This window comes from Pinus tabuliformis, chromosome 2_1, assembly GCF_031772625.1.
Source record: "Pinus tabuliformis cultivar Carrire ecotype Pingquan chromosome 2_1, CPIR1, whole genome shotgun sequence".
In the NCBI taxonomy this organism is placed as follows: domain Eukaryota; kingdom Viridiplantae; phylum Streptophyta; class Pinopsida; order Pinales; family Pinaceae; genus Pinus; species Pinus tabuliformis.
In genome coordinates this window covers 116514521-116536583 of record NC_142299.1, presented here as the reverse complement: position 1 = coordinate 116536583, position 22063 = coordinate 116514521, and positions in this window count along the sequence as shown.

Genomic DNA, 22063 nt, shown 5'->3' with positions numbered 1-22063 from the left:
TCTGTGTAAGGATTTGCATATGAGCGCCTTGCCAAAAAGATGCATATCGAGAAGGCCCCATCCACCCTTCTCCTTTGGGCGTGAGATGGAGCCCATCTTAACCAAATGGAGTTTGTTGGGGGAGGATCGGCCGCTCCACAAGAAGGTGGCAGCGATGGATTTGAATTGATTGATGACAGAGATAGGTAAGAGAAAGAGGTGACACCAATATACTGATAGTTGAGAGAGGACAGACTGAATCAAGATGTATCTTCCAGCAAGTGAGAGAAGACGCATTTCCCACCGTGAGATCTTGTGGAGGAAACGGTCCACCAGCCATGCCCAGTCCAAACATTGATATCCCATAGCTTTGAGGCGAAAACCCAGATAAGTAAAGCCGTCCTTAATGAGGGCAAGATTGATTCCAAATCGATCTGCAATCCAGTGAGCCAAATCAGGGTCCGAGTTATTATGATATATCACAGATTTCCCACAATTTATCGAAAGACCAGTAGCAGCCTGGAATTTTTTGAAAAGCATGTAGAGGAAAATCCAGGATGGCTTGCAGAGCATGGCGAAGAGGAGGATGTCGTCAACAAAAAAGTTGTGGGAGAGGGAGATGTCTCTGCAAATTCGGACCGGCTTGCATCTACCATCTTCCACAGCAAGGTTGATGTGAGAGCTGAGGCAATTCATGACCAAAATAAACAGGAGCGGGGAGAGAGGGCATCCCTGTCGGAGCCCTCTCTCGGCATGGAAGAAAGATGTAGGAATCCCATTGATAATGACTGAAAACTGGACTGATTCCACGCATGCCATAATCCATTTGATAGCCTGGGGCCTCAAGCCGATTTTGGAGAGAAGAATGTTGAGAAAACTCCAATTGACACAGTCAAAGGCCTTTTTGAGGTCAATTTTGAGAGCGGCAGCGTTGATGTTCTTATTGCAGATAGAGTGGATACACTCCTGAGCCATGGCAACCGCATCCATAATGAGCCGGTCCTTGAGGAAGGCGTGTTGTTCTCTTGATATAAAAGAATTTAAAACCTTCTTCAATCTGTCTGCGATTATTTTTGAAATGATCTTATAGAGAGAGTTGCATAATGAGATCGGTCTATAATCGCCAAAAGAGGAGGGTCGATCGGACTTTGGGATTAGGGCAATAAAAGTGGCCGCAAGAGCGCTGTTGATGCTTCCAGAGAGACGAGACATATCAACCATACAAAGGAGATCTTTTTTGAAGAGCTCGTAAAAGTGTGAGAAAAATTCCACCGGCCAGCCATCAGGGCCGGGGCTCTTGTCTTTGCTGAAAGACTTTATGGTTGCAGAAAGTTCTTCCTCCGTGACAGTCCTGAAGAATGCATCGTTGGCCTCGTCATCAAACATAGTCGGAAGATGTTCAACCGCCCAGAAGGAGTCGGTTATGTCAATTTGTTGTCTCGAGTATTGATGCCTGAAGAAGCGAGTGGCCTCCGCTGCGATTTCATGTTGAGAGGAGAAACATTGACCTTGCTCGTTTTCAATCTTCCATATGGAGTTTTTGAGTCTGCGTCCATTTGCAAAGGAGTGGAAGAAGCGGGTATTCCTATCCCCATCTTTTAGCCAGGTGGCACGGCTTTTGAGCCGCCATGTGGCCTCTTCTTTTTGGAGAAGAGCGTGTTTTTTCCTTTCAAGGGAGCACAGGGATGTGGCCTTTGCAATAGATCTTCCACTGTTGGGAATGGAGGAGACGATCTCATCTATTTCTGAGTTGATGTCAATGAGTTCTTGTGAGTCCTTAATCTTCTTTGAATGCTGCCATGATTTTGTTTTATCTCTGAGAAGATTGACCTTATCCCGAAAAGTTAGGAGGAAGGCGTCTTGTGAATTGATTATATCCTCCCAGCATTTCTTTATATATTCATTGAAAGAATCGTCCTGGAGGTGGATGGAATTAAATTTAAACGAGTACCCCATTCGACGCTCCGCCTGAGCCCATTCGAGGAAGATGGGCTTATGATCGGAAGTGAGCTCCCCGCCAGTCTTTGCATGAGGCATCCCCCATTGTTGGATAACACTGGCGTGCAAAAGAAACCGATCTAATCTTTTCGCTATAAAGGCAGTGTCCAGTCTGCCATTGTCCCAAGTGGGGGCCATGACTGCCGGGCAGATGTCGACAAGATTCCGGTTAAAAAACTCCCTCCGCATTCTTACCGCCATTCTGTCAACAGGGAGGCCGTGCCCCCAACATTCTTCTGAGCTTAAAGTGAGATTGAGATCGCCAGCAACAAGCAACGAGTCAATGTCCATAATGCCTGTAGAAAATAAGGAGTCCCAAAAAGGGGATCTGAGTCTGTATGGGGCATATATATTCAGCAGATTTAATGAGATCGAGCGCCCCCTAATAGATGCAGTGAGAAGGATGCCTGCGGAGCATTTGAATGCCTTTGCCTTAATAATAGTGGGATCCCACATGGAAACCAATCCTCCAGAGAGACCATCCGCATTGGTGGCGACCATGTGCCAAGAAGGAAACATTTTGCGGAAAAAAGCTAAGGAGACCGAGCTGGGGTGCATAGTCTCTTGGATGAAAATGATGGAGGGCCGAGCAGAGAGGAAAGTACCCCTTAGAGCCAAAAACTTTGGGCCGGCTCCTAGGCCTCTGATGTTGTAAGATATAAGAAAGGTCATTTGGACGTCTGTCCAGCCGAGCCTGCTCTAAGGGGCTGAGGGGGAGGGGATTCGAAGATAGGGACATCAACAAGGGGGAGGTTTGATAAGCCTAAATCAGAGGATATGGCCCGGCCTTTGTAGTGTCGACTCCCACCCCGGGACTTTTTTCTGACAGTGATATTTCTGGCCGAGTTGGGGCTGATAGAGGGGAAGGATGGTTTATGAATAGTCAGTGGCTCCAAAACTGGAGGGTTGCAATTGAGAAGTTGCTCGATGTCACTGTCAAGAGTGTTGGCCGGGGAGTCAGATGGGGAGTTTAAGGGGGTCGGGGAGTGGTGAATTCCTTTCCCTTTTTGGGAAGCAGAGGGAGGGGACGAGGAGGAGGAGATAGTGATGGGGTGGGAGCCGACCACGAAATCTGAGGCATTCATGGTCGGGGGGGCAGTGACAGGGGCCTCTTCATGCTGTTCCTTGACCGGGGAGCTGCAAAAATCTTCCCTTGAGATATTTGGAGAAGATGGGATCGCCTCGGTTGCCCCCGGTGAGATGGGAGTGCTTCTGAATCCTGTGAAAATGGGCGAACCTGGTCTGGACTGTGTGACTTCATTTGTACATCTGTAATCTGCCGATTGGAAAGAAAAATTCTCCCCCAGGGGGGCTTCTTTTTCAGAGTGGGATATAGATCCTTCGTGATCCTTGTTGACCCGTGTGGGGGGGCGGAGCCTGCGCCTGCGGAAGAGGCAATCCTTGACTAGATGACCGGTGCGATGGCAAGCAGAACAACGGAAAGGAATGCCCCAGTAATCTAGCCTTTGGAAGATCTTAATTCCATCCCAAGTGATCTCAATTTGGTCCGGATAGCCCCCTTTATATGGTCTTTCTATGAGGATCCATGCAATTCTCTTATCCTTTTCACCACGGACCCAGGGGTCGACATAAATGAATTTTCCAATAGCACCACCGATGGTAGCAAGAATCTCAGGCGTCCACAGCTGCAGAGGAAGATTCGGCAGTTTGACCCATATCATGCTGTGGGTGGGAGTGTTCTTAAGAGGATCGAAGCCCAGGTACCATCTCGAGAGAGGAAGAAAACTTCGGCCCGAGACCCATGGCCGATTCAGAATCAATTCCAGGTCTTCCTCTTTTTGGAAATGGAAGGAAAACCAGTCCTTCATTAGCCTTGAGATGATTGGAGAGTATCCTATAATGGGAGTCCAGGATTTGGAGATCCAGCTTCTCATCTGAGATTCATCGAGCTCCGGAAAATACCATTTCCCCACAAGGGCGAACCTTTGGAGGCTTTCAATTCGATCTACGAGAGTCGGACCAGAGACAGTGACAGACGGTTGAGGAACCGTTTTGACCGGACGTTTTTGGCGCCCCTTTGTGAGACGGGTGGATCCCATGAGGGGAGGGTCCCGCAGCTCTGGTGGCAGGAAGTCGGACAGCGTGGAGTGCCATCTTGGATTTCTCTTGGACAAGTTGTGAACTGTCTCGGTATGTATTGCCGCGGCAAATAATTCCTTTGTGGCTGGAGAGTCGCTGTCGGTGGCCATCCCGAGAAGAAGAAATAGTCAGAGGTTCAGTATAAAATCCCTGTAAAAGGATACCCCGTACCTTAGAAAGTGCCAGAAGAAGGATCCCTCGTACAAAGGTAGATCTGTGGAAGAGGAGCCGGCGGAGAATATTGCCTGGAGGGAAGGATCTTTAATGATAAAGGACGATAAGATGACAGGCCCGAATGCTTAGAATAATCTAGAAAGGGATCCTTTGGAGAAAGGTGACGGGAGGCTGCCGCCAATTGACATTTTGAGGGAAAAGGTGGCAGAAGACATTTAAAGAGTCTGATTGGAGTTAAGGAATGTCGCCGGAAAATGGATTTGAAAAAAAGATGCGGGAGGATGAACGGAAAGAGATCCGGGAGGGTGGACGGGAATACCCCCTCGTCGTCGAGGAGAATCGATGGCAGGATCAAGAATTACAGTCAATGCAACAACAGCAGCAATGTAAAACACACCACCATTTACAGATGCGAAAACGAATGTCTCGGCATGGTCTATAGATATAAAACGTGGACCTGATTCTGCTTAATATTGAACAAAAACACATCCACATTGAGCAGGGACGACGACAAATTGTTGTTGCCAGAGAGAGACAGACCTTATGAAGCCATGTACATGGCGACAGAAAGAAGGAGAACCAAAAATAGCAAAAACTTTGTTCCAATATCAGTAAGCAGGAAGGACCCCGACATATATGCATATATTAATAAGCATTTTCCAATAATTTACGAAACTTTGTTCCAATATCAGAAAACAGGGAGGACCTCGACATATATGCATATATTAATAAGCATTTTCCAATAATTTACGCCTGAGGGAAAGTAGAAAACACAGTCTATCTAAAACAAGCCCCTATTTCCCAAAGCTTGGAGACCTCAAATATTTTCTAATAGATAAGATAGGCTAGTAACGCAAACTTCGTAGCGGGAGAAAAACATACCTGAGTGGGAGCCGCGAGCAGCCTGGAGCGAGGAGCCATGAACAGACCACAGGATGCAGACGGAGTTGCAGAGGCGGAAGAGAGCCTCCAGCCCTCGAGGCCGGAGGAGGGAAACCGGTTGGAATAAAGCTTGTGGGTTTATATAAAGGAGAGCTTGCATGAGGCTAATGCCATTAGCGTTCCACGTACCCTTAATCAGGAATCGAGGCCATGCATGAGCCGGATGATAGCGTGCAGGTGGAGTGTAGGAGCTACAGGCAGGAGGCTATGGCGAGCATAAGAATGTAGGCAGACGATAGGGGGCCCAAACCACGTGTTCGCCAATGGAGGAGACCTGCAGGTTCTTCCGGCTAGCTGCAGCGCTGTGGATTTGTCGTCGAGCTGTTGGAGGATGTTGCGGTTGCGGAGGTAGCGGAGGTAGATCTGGTAGGGTCTGTCATGGCCTTCTCCCACTGGTTGCTCTAGACGCGCTCCCACTCAAGAACAATTCAAACATCTATAATTCATATAGAACCATTCGCATTAAAACAAAATAATATTATGTCATCCCATGATAGTGGAAAGCTACCGACTTTTTCCATATCTCCTTTTATTAAATTTAGGAACTTCTCCACCCTTCACGTCTCTGTTCGGATGTCCCGTTCTCTCTCTCTCTGTGGCTTAGTACCCAAGAATTTTGTCATTATCAAATAATTTTGTCCTGCTTTATTTTTTTTTATGCCCTCTATTGATATCGCATAGATCGATCTCCCACTATCCATCCATCCATTAAGACACTATGAATACTATTGTAAATCATTACAATGAACCTTCCACAAATGACAACGATAACTCTCACAAAATCCAAGCAGAGATGTCGACGGTCAAAAATGATGTGAGCTCAAGTATCATTATCCACTATTGAAAACAAAGCCTTCACATACAAACAAGAAGCGACTACATCATCTACACCAACAAGACCACACACATACCCACATGAGAAAAAGTATTTTGAAGGAATTCCAACTATATTTGCATTAAGTTTTCATGTGCATTTACACATTAGGGGAATGGTTGGAGCAATTGTACTTGCTTCAATTAATCATTTGTTAAGTGCAGTTATCGTTTATTTACATACATATCCATGTATTTACTATCTGATTTTATTATGAATATTACATAGGATATGTATTTACTATCTAATTGTATGATGAATATTCCATAGGTCTAAAAGACCCCTCAACATCTCCCCCACCCTCAAAGCCTTGTCATCCCGAGCAAGTTTGCAGCAATACTAGTATGATCTATTTACCTTTCAACCTTCACCTTCAATTTCGCAGTTTTTGCTAGTGCAGTCTATGAGTCTCTCCAATGCCCTTTTTCTACTCACCCAACAAGGTCCTCTTCGACTCTCTTGCTACACCATCATGTCTACATAGCATTACCCGGGTCATTCTATACTCATCTCCCACCTGCACATGCCTTATGGTGGAGTTGATTCCTTAGCCAACCTACTATTTATCCACTTTCTAGCTTCTCAGGTCACAATCCAAAGAATTTTTCCACTACTCTCATATTGTGGGGTTGTTATTGTCACCTTGTCGATTCAATTTTGTTTGTGTGTGTTCAACTTTTTTGATCTCATTCTTCATTACTTTATTCATTCCTCATCCATTGCACATGTTTTTTCCAAAGAGTTTTTATTACTTATCTTAGATGCTCCATCAACTTTGTCTATTTCTCTACTATTGTTGTATGTTTTTTCTATTATGGTTGTGCCCTCTGTTATATTATCACTTCTTATATCGCTGCTACTTTTTTCTAGAGATATATGGGGTTTATGGGGTTTGTATTTGATATATTGCATGAAGGACACATTTCACTTGACTACTACAAAACTATTTTTTCCAGCATCGTGCTTCTTACAACAACTATCGACTTAATACCTATGAGTGTCAACAAGAAGTCGATCTCATCAACTGGAAACTAATTTAAACTACAAATAGTTTGTCTTATAATATGACTAAATGGCTGAGTTGGAAAATAATTAACTACTTTAGACTCGATAGACACTCTTCATGTAAGTCACTTTCTGAGCATGAATCTATTATATGTAATATATTTATCATTTATTTGTAAAAATTAACTCTAGACTTGCAATGTTGACTAACAAGTTAATAATAGTTCTATAGGTAATATCAATCATATTTTCTAGCCAGCTAATCAAGTCAACGAACAATTCGACCAAACTCTACCCTTCTACCAGTTCTTTGCTTAGCTTTTTTAATCATGTCTTCCATCATTTATCTTCTCTAATCAGTCAGAAGCATATGGAATAGTTGTGAAGTCTCCATTGAATATTGTAGACTGAAAATGGTGAAGTTTAGTTCAGATTGAAAATGAACTTCACTTTATATTGAGGGGACAAATATTTTTTTCAATTCAATGTTAGTATTGTCAGGACACTCCTCAACTACACACTCTAGCACTGTTGTAACTCTTATAAAAATTATTAAATCAATATCATCCCTAACTATCATATCACAATGATCTTTGTGTTAGTCCACTAGTCGATTACATGCTCAGTCAAAAGGATCCTCTAGTCGACTATGCCATTTGATGATTCATTTTTCAACAATTCATTAATTTCTTTAGTTCTAGCAAGTCAATTCACATGTCTTTTCCTTCCTCTCCCTCATCCTTAACTTTGTTCGATACTTATTCAATATGGATGGTCAGTTGAAAGTAGTCTTATTTCAACTCTGTCTAATGACTATTGTAGATTTATCAAGCAATGTGTGCATGGTTTACTTGCAAGCAAGTATTTATTACATTTTCCAACATGGTTGTTGCTAACATGGGATGTGGATGAGTTAATACTAAAATATGTTATCATCAGTAACATAGTAGCACAATTCGCTGACAAGAAAAACATGTTAACAAGTATTGTAATTTGTAGTCTTTTTCTCCATTGGACTCGACAATATGAATATTTCCTTCATCTAACAAGAGGTGATGAAGATGATTTACAAAGTATGAAAACATTTTAGGTGAGCATAACACTTATCAAAATTGATATATTTGATTGTTTTAAGTCAACATCGTAATCAATTGAAAAGCAAGCTGACTTAATTTTCGATTTACTCAATTCCATTTAGTCTAGTCGACCAATGTTCCAATTTGTGTGCAACTCCTCATGACTAAGTTTTGTAGAATATTTCACTAGGAAAGAGTAAAATTTTCTTTGATTTGTAACATCAATTTTCTTTCCAACACACCATAGGATTTTCCCTAGTTGGTCAATGCATTTAGTGATTTGAGCGACACACTGACAATTTTGATCAACAATATCTCCAGTAGTTGAGTAGATGTATAGTCCATCAATTCAAAATCAAAAAATATTTATGTTGCAACCAATGCCTCTATACAATTTTGTATGCGATGGGACCCCTAAGTTTGCAATGTTATTTTTTTTATCACAATGATACAATTTGTTGAAAAGTGTAACTAGGTTCGATCTTCATAATTATCATTGTGTATTTTATGTAAAAAGAAGAAAGAAGAAAACATTATTATTATTATTATTATTATTATTAGTCAAGCATGTTCTTCATTTTTCTAGGATTTATTAAGTAATTCAATCAAAGTCCTATTTGGAATTTTTTTAAAGAGAAAAGAAAAATAATTTTTCAAAAATGTAATTTGGGCAATTCACCTCAAGAAACCAAGTCAGCCATCATGAATGATAATTCGATGCACTTAAAATATGTATCTCTTCGTTTATGAGAACAACTATACATTGGCATACATCCTCCACCAAATGACAAGTAATTTTAGTGTTTTTTGTGACAAGCTATGAGGTTAAGACATGTGAAATTAAAAGGGTAATTTATGGTAAATACATGTGATTTTCATGGGTTCTTGGTCTGAAGAAATGAAATTCTTATATTGTAAAAATGTCTAAGAGAGTTGTGAGCTTTCCGTGGTAGAATTTCTGAGAAAAATAAGAGATTTATGCGGTAAAATTTATGAGAGAAATATGAGTTCTCTGCGGTAGATAATCTGAGATAAGAGTGGGTTCCCTGTGGCATATGAGCTAATATTGATGGAAGTTACTATGACTGAGATTGATGTTATTTCCTAAGACTAGGATGATGAATTTGGAGGGCTTGGCTTAGCATCTTGTAGGTTGGATTTTTGTATTAGTCTTTGGTCTTGGATTTCTCACTTTGATCTTATTATATAAGAATATAAGTTTTCATCTTTGGTGTTTCTCCACTGCCAACAGGCCTGGAAAGTACCCTAACAAAGTCACACAGGAACACATACATTGCTCCACTACTAGCGAGCATGGTCAATGCCCCGGTGGAGTTGCATGCTTCACCTCTTTTCGCAGGAACCCATTCTCTTCTTTCACCTTTGTATTTTTAAAAGGACTATGCATAGGAACTTATTTATTTTTGGGGTAGAAGAGGGATCCTAACTTATTGAGAGCAGAAGAGGTTGTTCCTTCAGAGAAGCATGTAAGACCTTTGACATAGGTTTTCTCATTTATATTTGTCCCTTCTCCATTTCTACTAGTTGGATGAGCTTGAACACACAGAGTAGAAGGCTGAGTACAGGCATGGAGCTTCCTAGTGTGGACACAAGTTCATGGTTGGACCAAAAATTCCCTTGCAGACGGCTCATTTTTTTTTCAAGACCTCAGTGGTCAAAGTTTAGAACCAAGCACAGAGAAGATAAACAGAAGATTGGACAAGTGTTGCAATGTCATAAGTCTCTTCATATCTCGGCCACATACTCATTCAAAAGCTAGAACTCAGTAGATGGCAACACTTATTTATGGAAACAAAAATAACAAGGTATTAAGTAACTCAAACAAACGAAAACAAAAATAGTAAGTGAAGCAAACAAAATGAAAACAAGGAAGGTGAGCAAGGAAAAAATAAATAAAACAACAATCAACAAGCAGACTATGTACATGGCACGGGGTGCATCCTAACCTACTGGAAGTAATGCTTGAGATCTTGACCATTGATAGGAAGGTTGTCAATCCTCCCGTCAAGTGATTATAGACGGTATGTGTGTGGGCCAAGCTTCTCATGAAATGTGTACAGACAAATCTACAGGGATTGAAACTTCATATGATTCCCTTTGTCTTCATGGGACTTATCCCATTTCAGAACCAAGTCACCAACATTGAAGTTAGCTTTCCTTGCAGACTTCTTATTGAACCATCTCTTGATATGCTTATGCTGGAGTGTAAATTTTTCTTTTTCTTTCATCCTTTCTTATTGAATCTTGTGGATTGTATCCATCCTATGCTAAACTAGCTAGAAAGGCTTGCCTTGTGATTCTTGGGATAGTTGAAGTGTAGGCAAGTAGATATTAAGTGGAAGGATGGGTTCTTTACCATAGAATAGGAAGTACGACGAGGTATTCAGAGAGGGTTTGGGTGTTACACAGTCAACCCATAGTGTATTCATCATAATGGTATGCTAGTTGTGCTGCTTAGAGAAAAAAGTCTTTTTCATTATGCAGATGAGGTTTTTGTTTTTGGATTTTACGAGGTCATTTCCCTATGGGTAGTAGTTACATGAGTTCTTCAACATAATACCATTTTGTAATGCAATATCATAGAGTTTCAAAGACGAAAAGTACATTGCATTATAAAAAACAAGTGATACCTGAACACCGAAGCTTGAGATGATTTTTTGTTGGAGGACGCTGATGACCTCCCAGTCATTCACTTGTTTGAGTAGAATTGCTTTTGTCCACCGTGTGAAGTAATAAGTTGCTCTTAAAATGTAGCAGTGTTATTTTGACGAATGTGGGAAAATATCCCCAACGATATCTAGGCACCATTGTTGGAACGGTTTAGTCACTGCAACAGGGTGCAGTGTGGCTATTGACCTACATGTTCTGTCAGCACCTCACTGACAGACCAGTCACTTGTGGGCATAAGCATGTGTATCCTTGAATAATGTGGGCAAATAGAAACCAACTCGCATAACTTTGTGTGCACTGGTGTTCCCTGCAAAGTGACCCCCGACGGGTCTGTCATGCAGATCTTGTAACACCTTCTCTGATTCATGTGCCTCTAGGCACCTGGAAAAACTCTATTGTGCTTCTTGTAAAGCACTCCATGCATCAACTGATATGCTAAAACTTTGAGGCGCAATGCCGTCTTCTGTATGATGGAAAAGTGAGAGAGTACAATGTTGTGCTCAAGGTACTAGTGCACATCTGTGTACCAAGGGGTTCCGTCTTTAGTGGGTATTTCTCACCGTATGTAATACATCTCAACTTCCTGCTCCCAGCCCGCGAGCTCTTCTTCACTCTCAAGTGCATGTACTGCTTCAGGTGCAAGTATGCAGAGCCCATTGTTATGCGGAATTTTTCATCTATGGATAAGCACAACTTCCCTAAGCGGTTAGCTACACTTAGAACAACAGAATTAAAGAGTTTAACCTTTTCCTATAGAAGATAAATAATACAAGGGACCTACTTGTTATCTTTTGCTTCCCTTTGTCTCCTTTGTATGGTTCCCATCGCTCCCTCTCGAACTAAAACCGCTCGATCAGTACCTGCAATCATAAACAGAAGAAAAAAAGCCAATCAAAGCAAGAGATCTATCTACTATAAGCAAATGGAATCGAAATAATTTACACATATAATAATCATACATAAAGACAAGAATATTGGAAAAGGCGTAAACAATTTTATTAAGTAGAAGGAAGAGTTACAACCAAAGAAGTCTGGTCCCATGTCACTCATCTAGCTTGAGTTCCATCCTTCATCACACCAATAGCACAACACTATGGAAGCATAACAATACTTTCTTATGATTCAAACCTCAAACCAACAGTATCTCCTTACAATTCTTCAAACTCCAGCCCCTAATCACTATGATGAGTGCTCAATTTATAGGGAATTGGAGGTGGTTTTGTCATAAATTGGGAATTGAATGGCTTTCCAATTTGGGAGTTAGTTTCCATGGAGGAAGGCATGAGAGGATAGGATGTTATTTGAATCATTCCCTATCCAAGTTTGAGCTCATAGGAGAGGATGAGAGGTGGGAATCTTCTAAAATGGTATAGAATGTAGGAATATTCCTAGAACCCTATGAAGATTTCCCTCAATCTTGCCCAACATAGGTCAAAGTGGGCCTACGTTCTCTGCAAAGTAGGCTTGAATGGGCCTAAGTACTCTGCAATGGATTTATCCCTAACCAAGGCTACGCTGATCCCTCCCATGTCACTCATCCAGCTTGAGTTCCATTCTTCATCATACCAATAGCACTACACTCCAGCAGTATAACAATACTTGCTTATGATCTCAAACCTCAAACAAATAGTATCTCCTTACAATTCTTCAAAGTCTAGCCCCTGATCACTATTATGAGTGCTCAATTGATAGGGAAATGGAGGTGGTTTTGTCATAAATTGGGCATTGAATGGATTTCCAATTTGGGAGTTAGTTTTCATGGAGGAAGGGATGAGGGGATAGGAGGTTGTTTGATTCATTCCCTATCCAATTTCGATCCCATAGGAGAGGATAAGAGGTAGGAATCTTCTAGAATGGTCTAGAATATAAGAATATTCGTAGAACCCTATGAAGATTTCACTCAATCTCGCCCAGCGCAGGTCAAAGTGGGCCTAGGTGCTCTGCAGAGTAGGCTTGAATGGGCCTAAGTTCTCTGCAGTGCATTTACCCCTGACCAAGGCTACGCCGGTCCCTCAAGGAGTCATTTTAGGATTTCTTCAGGCCAGGAAACCCTCAGGAATGATGGCATTCAAGGTGATGACTTGTCTAGGGAATGTAGCAAATGAATTAGGGTTTGGTGATCCCTAATAGTACTGATCTGAATGTCAGGAGTGATGTGCCCAAATAGACCTGTAACAATTTCCCCCATAAAGAATGAAGTCGAAAATGATAATGTCGAGTGATATGCTTTACAATGTGACGAAGAATAACCGATGTGGACGGTGACCTGCATCGATTACAATACATAATATCATGATATTTTGAATCTTTTCATGAATTGCTGAGGGAAGGCATATCCATACTCGACACATAAACTTTTCATTACGTGTACATAGATAGTCGTCTACAGATATAGACCCATCATGGGATGACCATCAATGTAAAGCCATTGTACAGATGATTTAGTACTTTCCTAAAATTCCAGCCTAGATGGATGAAACTAGATCCGAGGTCTTCTATCTCGTCTAATCATTCTCTCAAGTAAAAGTCTAACCATGTGAATATGTGATCTAAACTCGAACATGGGAAGACACTGTCTGATTATCATGCAATGATGTAAGCTGTTAACAGACGTGAGAGAGATTGCCGATAATAATAATGATTCTCAAGGTACTGTAGTTCATTTTGCATGGTATGAATAGATTTTTTGATGTCAAACACCACACAAAGTCTTTCGGTCAAAGGCCAGTGATGTCAACATGTCACCGGAAACGAGAAACTTGCCATTAATGTATGCAAGCCCCAAGGTACTGAAAGGGTGTTTCTAAGTCAACTTCTCGGATAATGTGTTGATGTCGACAAGAGGTAACTCATCGCAGGAGGGCCTTGATGTATCCCACATCAACGACATGAAACGAGTGTAATGATTTTAGATATGGAAAGTGACTAACAACACAAGGTTCACGAATGGAAATAATGAAAATGAAGGTTTATGAGTATTGCAAAGGATGAGTTTTACTGAGTGACTTCTCTTGAACATGTCGGTGACACTGAATGAATTGGCAGCATTGAACCAAAACCAAAGTGATGTGTTGGCTTGATGGGGCCTGACCCAGGTTCGGAGGTGATTTAACCAAACAAATCCCGGTACTACTGGCCCTTTCGACAATAGTCCGCGGAGCGTGGACTGAGGTCTCAACCGATGTAGTATGGGAGGGTGCTAGAACCAGGTTTCCACACCCTAGAGATGTTTGATGATTTGTGGTGGTCTACGGTTTGACCCTGCGTGCACATCGCTACGCGCAACTATTAGTCCCTCGCAGCCTGTGATGCTGCCTTCACGCAGCCCTACTCGAGGTGTGAGTCATGCTATTACCAAAAATCCTTACTATTAATCTGTTACTAACCAATTGCTTAACTTATATGTGTGAGCTTGATTATACTTAATAGTGTTCAACATTCATATAAGTGCGGGTAAGAGATAAAATAGTGTACAGGCATGGAAAGAAAGATAGAAACAGATACACAATATTTGGAATCAACTCCTTTTATTATTCTTCTTGATTGGTTGCAGACTCGACCCTACCCTGCACACTCAGCTGTAGTGGTCCATGCACTCAGCTATGGACTTTTCTAGGCCTCTGCAAACTTAGCTGTAGAGCCTCTTCCTGGTACTACCACTCAAAACACTTTACAGATTCGACTCAATGCCTCATCCTTTCTCTCTCTCTTACTTCGCTTTACACTTAGAGCCTAGCTCTATTTATACAATCCCATGGTCGCGGACCATGGGTAGGCCGACATTACATTACATTATATTACAAAACTTAGGGCGGACAACCCTATGGCTCAATATACATCTCGCACTCTGCACCCACAATTCGCGAAGTCTTACAATAACATTTGACGAAAACTGGGCTTTGAACCTCAAAACATGTTGTGGGGGGAGATTCCATGCCCAACAGGCCCCTAACACAAACATCGTGAATCGCCCTCGAGTCACTCTATTGGCACAACTATCTTGGCACGTAGTCCTTTCAACTGGTCCTGTGCTGCTCGAAGGTCCACAGTGCACTACTCTGTGATTTGCTGGATCTGCTTCATGCGTTCATCTGAAGCTTCTTTATCAGGGGAAAAACCCTGTCTCAGTGCATACAAAACCTTCATCTGTGCGAGCTTGCCTTTGATATCTACTGTAACGATGAAGGCCTCGTCAATCCATGGGTGGATGCGCACTTTGAGAACGACCCCTTTCTGTCTCGCAGTTTCCACCTGCTCTTTTAGTGCCTTTGATTACTGCAGCTTTGTGAGCCATTGAGCGAGGATGATTGTTTGCGTAGTCCCTCAAATACTTTCATACTGCTCCTGAAGCTACGCACCTCTCTTTCCAGCACTGTATGTTGGGGTCCTCCTACAAAGATGTGAGGATCGCAAAATATTGTTCCAACATACTGGTACAGTCTTGCACTGTCTGTCTAATTTCTTCCAACCCTATTTTGATAGCACTAACGCGTTTTTCTCTGACTTCCAGGGTGGTGGAAGGCTACGCCTTTAACCGTAGCTCAGCAATCTGAAGGTTTAGCTCCAGCTGAACCTTCTTTGCTTCTTCTTTCGCGTCATGGAACCCAGTTGCCAAACTGTGGATCCGTACTTCTGTCGGTAGATCTGTTGCGATAGCCAACTCTAGGATGCATCAGCAAGCATCATCTACCATCTCTTCCATCTACCGATTTTGCGACACCAACTTGTCGCACTTTAAGCTAAGATGCTCGATGTTTATCTTTTGCTCACTCAAGACTTGTATCACACGACCCTCCTTAGCACGGATTTCTGCTGTTATTCCATCCTGCAGCTAATACAGTGTTTCTCGCAGAATGGCACCCAAATTAAGGCTGAGCCCCTTGATCTTGCCAACCTCAGCTCTGTCGATCTCATTCGATGTTGCTAATGCTCCTTCCGGTAACCCTCTGGTACTGGTTGTCCTCACGCGTAGCATCTGTTCAGTGGATGATGTGCCTGTTGCAACGTAGGTGGCCAAGGTTCCTTCCTATGGTGCCCACACCTGTAGTTCCTGGAGCTGCACCCTTAGCGCCCCCAACACAATCTGCTGCTCCATCATAACTTCTTGGAGTTCTTCCTTGGTGACATCGCGAACCATCTCGTTGATGTCATAGATGATCTGAAATCACTCGTGAATGATCTCAGTTAATTAATGAAGGTATTACAGACTCATATGCTGGGGTGTGCCTATGTTATTTTATGCAACAGATCGATAAGATTTCGAAATACACAGACACTGAAGTAGTAAGAGAAACACAATAAGCAAACACATGAACATGAAAAGTTTAATAAGGAGTTCACCCAATCCTCCTAGGCTACGTCTCCTGGTCCAGCCTTCAGTGGTGGCCTTTCTATCGTGTCTTAAAAAGTAGAGTTTTTACAACAGTGAGCTCAATTTGAGTCTCACTCAACAGATGATGATCAATAGGATTGTACCTGGATTCCCCAAGTCTCTAGAGTGCATAGACTCCCCTTACTGAATCTCGACCTCAACTGGTCACAGTGGTATGAGTCCAATTTGAGACTCAATACCTAACAGGTTTACTTAGAGGAGTTTATTTGAACCTCTCAAGCCTTCACTAGAGTTCACAAACTCTCGGACTCTCTCTGTCTCTGTCTGGCTCGATATTGCCTTTGCTCTGCAGGTTAGCTCAATTTCTTCTCTATTCTCTACAATTTACTTTTCTCTGGCCTCTCAGCTTTCTACTTCCTCTCTGCCTATCTCTCTTTCTGTTAGCTCGTGGCTTAAATCCAATCTGCTTCTTGACTGTTCGTTTCCGCTTACCGGCTTTCTGGATCTCCTACCTCTATCGATTTGAATTCCCCTGCTCTGCGTCATCATCATTGTGCAATGCTTCACAGAGAGGTTGCCACCTGTTTTATAATGTACTAAGTGTCAGTCCTCTTTGAATGGTCATTATTTCCATTTGTTCAAAGATTGCCCGCGAAATTGCTTCCTCTGCCAACTCATCAGTCATATCGGACCTCAAATCTTATCCGCCTCAGCCTATTTCCCCATCGAATCCGGTCATCCATCGGATCGTTTCTTTGTCGTTGATCTAGAGCCTCCAGATCCTACAGTCTCTGTCCATATCGGGTGGGTAAGTAGCCTGACGTTTACCTGTCCGATGTGAGCGGTTTTCTCTCTCATTTGCCGAACGCGTGTCACCCAGTGTATGGCATCGAGCGAGACTCAGTCGAACCCGCTTACCACTTGAAGCCCTTCCAATATCCTGCTGGTTTTAGTGTGGGACCCGCCTTCTGATGGAATCAACGATTTCCATACAATTTTATGCTTTTCTTGAGACCGAGTGCTTAGGGGCTTTTCCTTCTTTGAGGGGTTTTCTTGGCGATATACGATTAGCGACTTGTCGCTAATCGCATATCAGAAACCTCCTCCATTTCTGGATTTGGCCTCCCGTTTGCCAATTTGTGCCAACGCAGTTACCATGGGACAATGGTCTGCGCGCTTTGACAGAGGGTCCTCGTTGCTCCATGCTGTTCACAAATTGCTATTGTTTAGAGGTAATTTCTGATAATCTCAACATCTATAAGGCTTTGAAACTTGGGCATGAGTTTTACAGAGTTCATGAAACTTTAAGAGTGTTTAAGGATCTGATTCGGATCACGGCCTTCCCACTGAAAACGATTTTGGACCACCAAAAGTTGGTTTTCAAGCATCGAATAAGTGAGGGTATAGTTGTCTCACTTGTCCAATCTCTATCCATTTTTCACTGCTTGGATTTGAACCTTTGAGTCCAATCCTAAGGTACTCAATATCTCCCCTGCGGATCGTCCTCACCTTCCTATCCAGAACTGTGTCTTCCTGCAATTCATTGAGGTATTTAGGTAACAGATCATCAATAGAAGGCAATTGACTTTGCTCTTCATGATCTTCAATTAATGAAGGTTCAAATAATCTCAAGTTGTCTGCATTAACGACTAAGTAGATGTGCATGTAAGCTGGTAAATCAAGGGGAAAAGCATTCTCACCAATTTTCTCAAGTATCTTGAAAGGTCCATACCTTATTGGCTTCATCTTCTTACCTTCACCTTCCATTCTATCTTTGCTGATATATAGCCAGACTTGATCACCAACTTGAAAACTGTGCTCCATCCGATGCTTGTCATGCCTTGTCTTGTACTTAGCTTGGCTCTTTTCCAGCTGTTCCTATACTGCTTGGTGAATCTCTTGGATTTGTTCAATGAACTTGGTTTCCTTGTCCACATCACTGTGTCCATCAACCACTATGTCTTTACCAAAGGCAAAATCCAAGGGAGACCTTGGTGTGAAACCAAAACAGGTCTCAAAAGGAGAACTTTGTGTAGAAGAATGTTTAGCACGGTCATAAGCATGCTGCACATAACATAAATGTTCATCCCAAAGTTTGGGATGCTTGTTGCAATAGCCTCTGAGCAACTGGATCACTGTCTTGTTGACCACTTTTGTTTTGCCATCTGTTTGTGGATGAAAGGCTGCGCTCGTTTCGAGTTTGGTGTCCATCAGTTCCCACAGACTCGACCAAATTTTCCCAACAAATCAGGAATCTTGATCAGATACAACGGAAGTGGGTAATCCAAAATGAACCCATACATGCTGAAAGAACAAATGTGTTGTTTGTTCAGCTGTAATCTGTTTGTTACATAGTATTAGAATACACAATTTACTGAACCTATCCACAACAACATATAAATAGTCATGACCCTTTCTAGATTTAGGCAGTCCCCCAACAAAGTCCATGGAAACACTTTCCCAAGGATGAGAAGGTATTGGTAGTGGGGTGTACAAGCCTAGCTTTCTATTGTTGGGCTTCTTTTTAGCACACATAGTACACCCTCTTACATATCTAGAAATTGTCTCATTCATTTTAGGCCAATAACAAAATCTTTGCAGTTGTGCAACTGTTTTACTTACACCAAAGTGACCTGATATTAGAGAAGTGTGTGCTTCTCGAATTTTCTTCACTCTTTCAGTTTGTGGAATGCATAACTTTCCCAAATGATACAAGAGTCGGTCCTTAACATGATAATCCAATTCTTCTACTTGTTTGCCATGACTTAAAGTTGCATATACATCTTTAAAATCTATATCTTGAGCATACTGTTCAATGTAGCTTTCATGCAATACTAAATTATGCTTAAGTATAGTAGATGCATTGATGATTGGTCTGGACAACATATCTGCAACTTTATTGTGTATGCCCTTTTTATATCTGATGACTAAATGAAACTGTTGTAGGAAACCCATCCACCTATAGTGTCTTGATTGCTGCAACTTAGTTTGGGAGTGTAAATATTGAAGTGGTTGATGATCAGTATGTATAATTGTCTCTTTTCCCATTAAATAATGCTTCCACTTCTTCACACTCTATACTAATGCATACAATTCTTTATCATATGTGGGATAATTAACTACTGCAGAATTAAATGTCTCAGAATGATAACATATGGGTTTACTGTGTTGTATCAACACTGCTCCCATGGCATAGTCACTGGCATCTATTTCAATCTCAAATGGTCTTTGAAGATCAGGCAGTGCTAGTACTTGTGTTGTACTAATCTTTTCTTTCAAGGTGTCAAAGGATTTCTACTATTTTCCTCCCCACTGAAAAACCTTGTTTAATGCTGTCAAAGCATGTAAAGGTGCTGCAATTAAGGAAAAGTTAGCAATAAACATTCTCCAATATTGTGCTAACCCTAGGAAGCTTCTAACTTCAGTAGCAGATTTGGGAAGCTTCTAACTTCAGTAGCAGATTTGGGTTTAGGCTAGTTTACAATGACTGCAACCTTAGAGGGATCTATCTTCAATTCACCACCCCCTACTATATGACCCAAATAATTCAAAGATGTTTTACCAAATTCAAATTTTGAGAGTTTAACATAAAGTTTTTCTCTTTTTAAAACATCTAGAGTCTGCTTGACATGCTTTAAATGTTCTTCCCATGTTTTACTAAATATAAGAATGTCATCCAAATATGCAATTACAAAATCATCAATAAACGGTCTGAGTACATCGTTCATTACTCTCATGAAAGTAGCAGGAGCATTAGTTAAGCGAAAAGTCATAACCAACCACTCATACAATCCCTGCTTTATTTTGAAAGCAGTCTTCCATGCATCTTGCTCTGCAACTTTGACCTGATGATAGCCATTATGCAAGTCCAACTTGGAAAAATAAACAAATTCTTTCAACTGAGCTAGTAGATCATATATGCGAGGAAGGGGATAACGATTTTTTAACGTTATTTTATTCAGTGCTTGGTAATCAATGCACATTCTCCATGAGCCATCTTTCTTTCTCACCAAGATGATTGGAGACCCACAAGGTGATGTGCTAGGTCTTATAAACCCTTTCTTGAGCAACTCCTGTACTTGCTTCTTGATTTCTGCATTCTCTAAAGTAGACAACCTATACATTCCGATGTTAGGCAATGGAGCACCTTGCTGCAAATTAATATCATGTACTATTTCCTTTTGGGGTGGCAGAATTTTAGGTTCTTGGAATAATATATCATATTCTGAAACAACTTTTCTAAATCAGCCTGTTGTTTAGTATTGCAGCCCTCAAATATTTTGGTTTTATCAGGTTTCTTTTCCTTTACAACCATTAGTAAAAATTGTTGCATGAATTTACAATTCTTTTCATTTGCCCGGATTTTATGAGAGTATCATTATTTTTGAGTTTGTGATCTCTTACAATATATTCGGTTCTATATTTAACGAGTTCATACTTGTTTTTTGCTCTATAGAAAATTGCTTTTCTATCATACAAGTAAGGACTTCCTAATACAATTCCACATATATCTAAAGGAAGTATATCTAACTCAACCTCATCTACAAATGCTGACCCAAAAGAAAACCTAAGTTTACATTGTCTAGTCACTTGTAGTTGTGCTTTATCACATAACCAACCTAATGGATATGGCTTCTTGTGAGGTGTAGTAAGTAATCCGAACTTCTATACAATTGCTTCAGAAATTAAATTTACTTGTGAGCCACTATCAAACAAAGTATCAATCTTTTGATGCTTGGAAATAACTCAAATATGAAAAAGCTCATGTCTTTTCCTCTCATTTTCTTCACTATCAGTAGATTGTGCAGAATTACTAGTAGATGCTTCAGAATTTTTACCTTTTATACCGATGGCTGCAATGGTTGTTTCATCTCATAAGTCTAACCCCAAATCTTTTTGAATAGCTGCAACAGTCTTCTTCTTTTTACCATCGAACTTCTTAGGTCTCAGCTCCAGATGAAAAATCCAGCAGTGTTCATCATCATGCCCATCCTTTTTACAGTGAGTGCATGAAGACTTTGTCTTTTGTATAGCATTAGCCTTCCTCTCTTTCCATTTCTGTTTTCTCTTCTCCTTGTTCTTGATTGCAGTGGGTTTGGATGATCCCCCAACTTCTGGGACCACATTCTTACCTCTAGCCTCTAAATGGGTAGCTTGAACATAGACCTCATCTATGCTAGTAGGGTTAAACATGAGAATGGTATGGCTTAAATAACTGTGAAGACCACCTATATACTTCAGCAGAGTTTCAGGTGAGTCTAAAGAAATTCCTAGAATCAATGCTCTTTTTCTAAACTATTGAGTGTAACCCTGTACAGTTTTCCCTTTTAATTGTCAAAAAGTTTGCCACCTCATCATGGCTTGTTGCATATAAGCTAGTGGATAGAATTGCTTTTTAATTGCATAAATGAAATCACTCTAGATAGATAGAATTTTACAATGTTTCTTCATGTTAGCTTGTGTTCGACCTTCCCACCATACCAAGGAAATTCCTCCAAGGCGTAGGCTAGCTAGCTAAATCTTATTATTGTTTAAGTCAATATTCTGCACCGTAAAATACATATCAATCTGTCTAATCCAATTATCTAGCTTCTCTGCATTCAACTCTCCATCATAGATAGGAAAATCAAATTTAACATCTAATATAATCAAATATGTCCTCTTCTTATTTTTAGGGCTATTAGGAGGTGTGAGGAAGCTTTCTTCTTTCCCTTTGCCTTTAGAGTGGTCATGGAGGAGAGATTATTATTCTCCTTTATCTTTGGAGTGTGATGAATCTGCATCTCTACCTTTCTTAAACACCCTATACATTTCCTCTACCATGGACCTCATCGCCAGGAAACTATCTATAAACTGGGGGTCTGATCCCAAGGGACTTTCTTCTGAGATTTT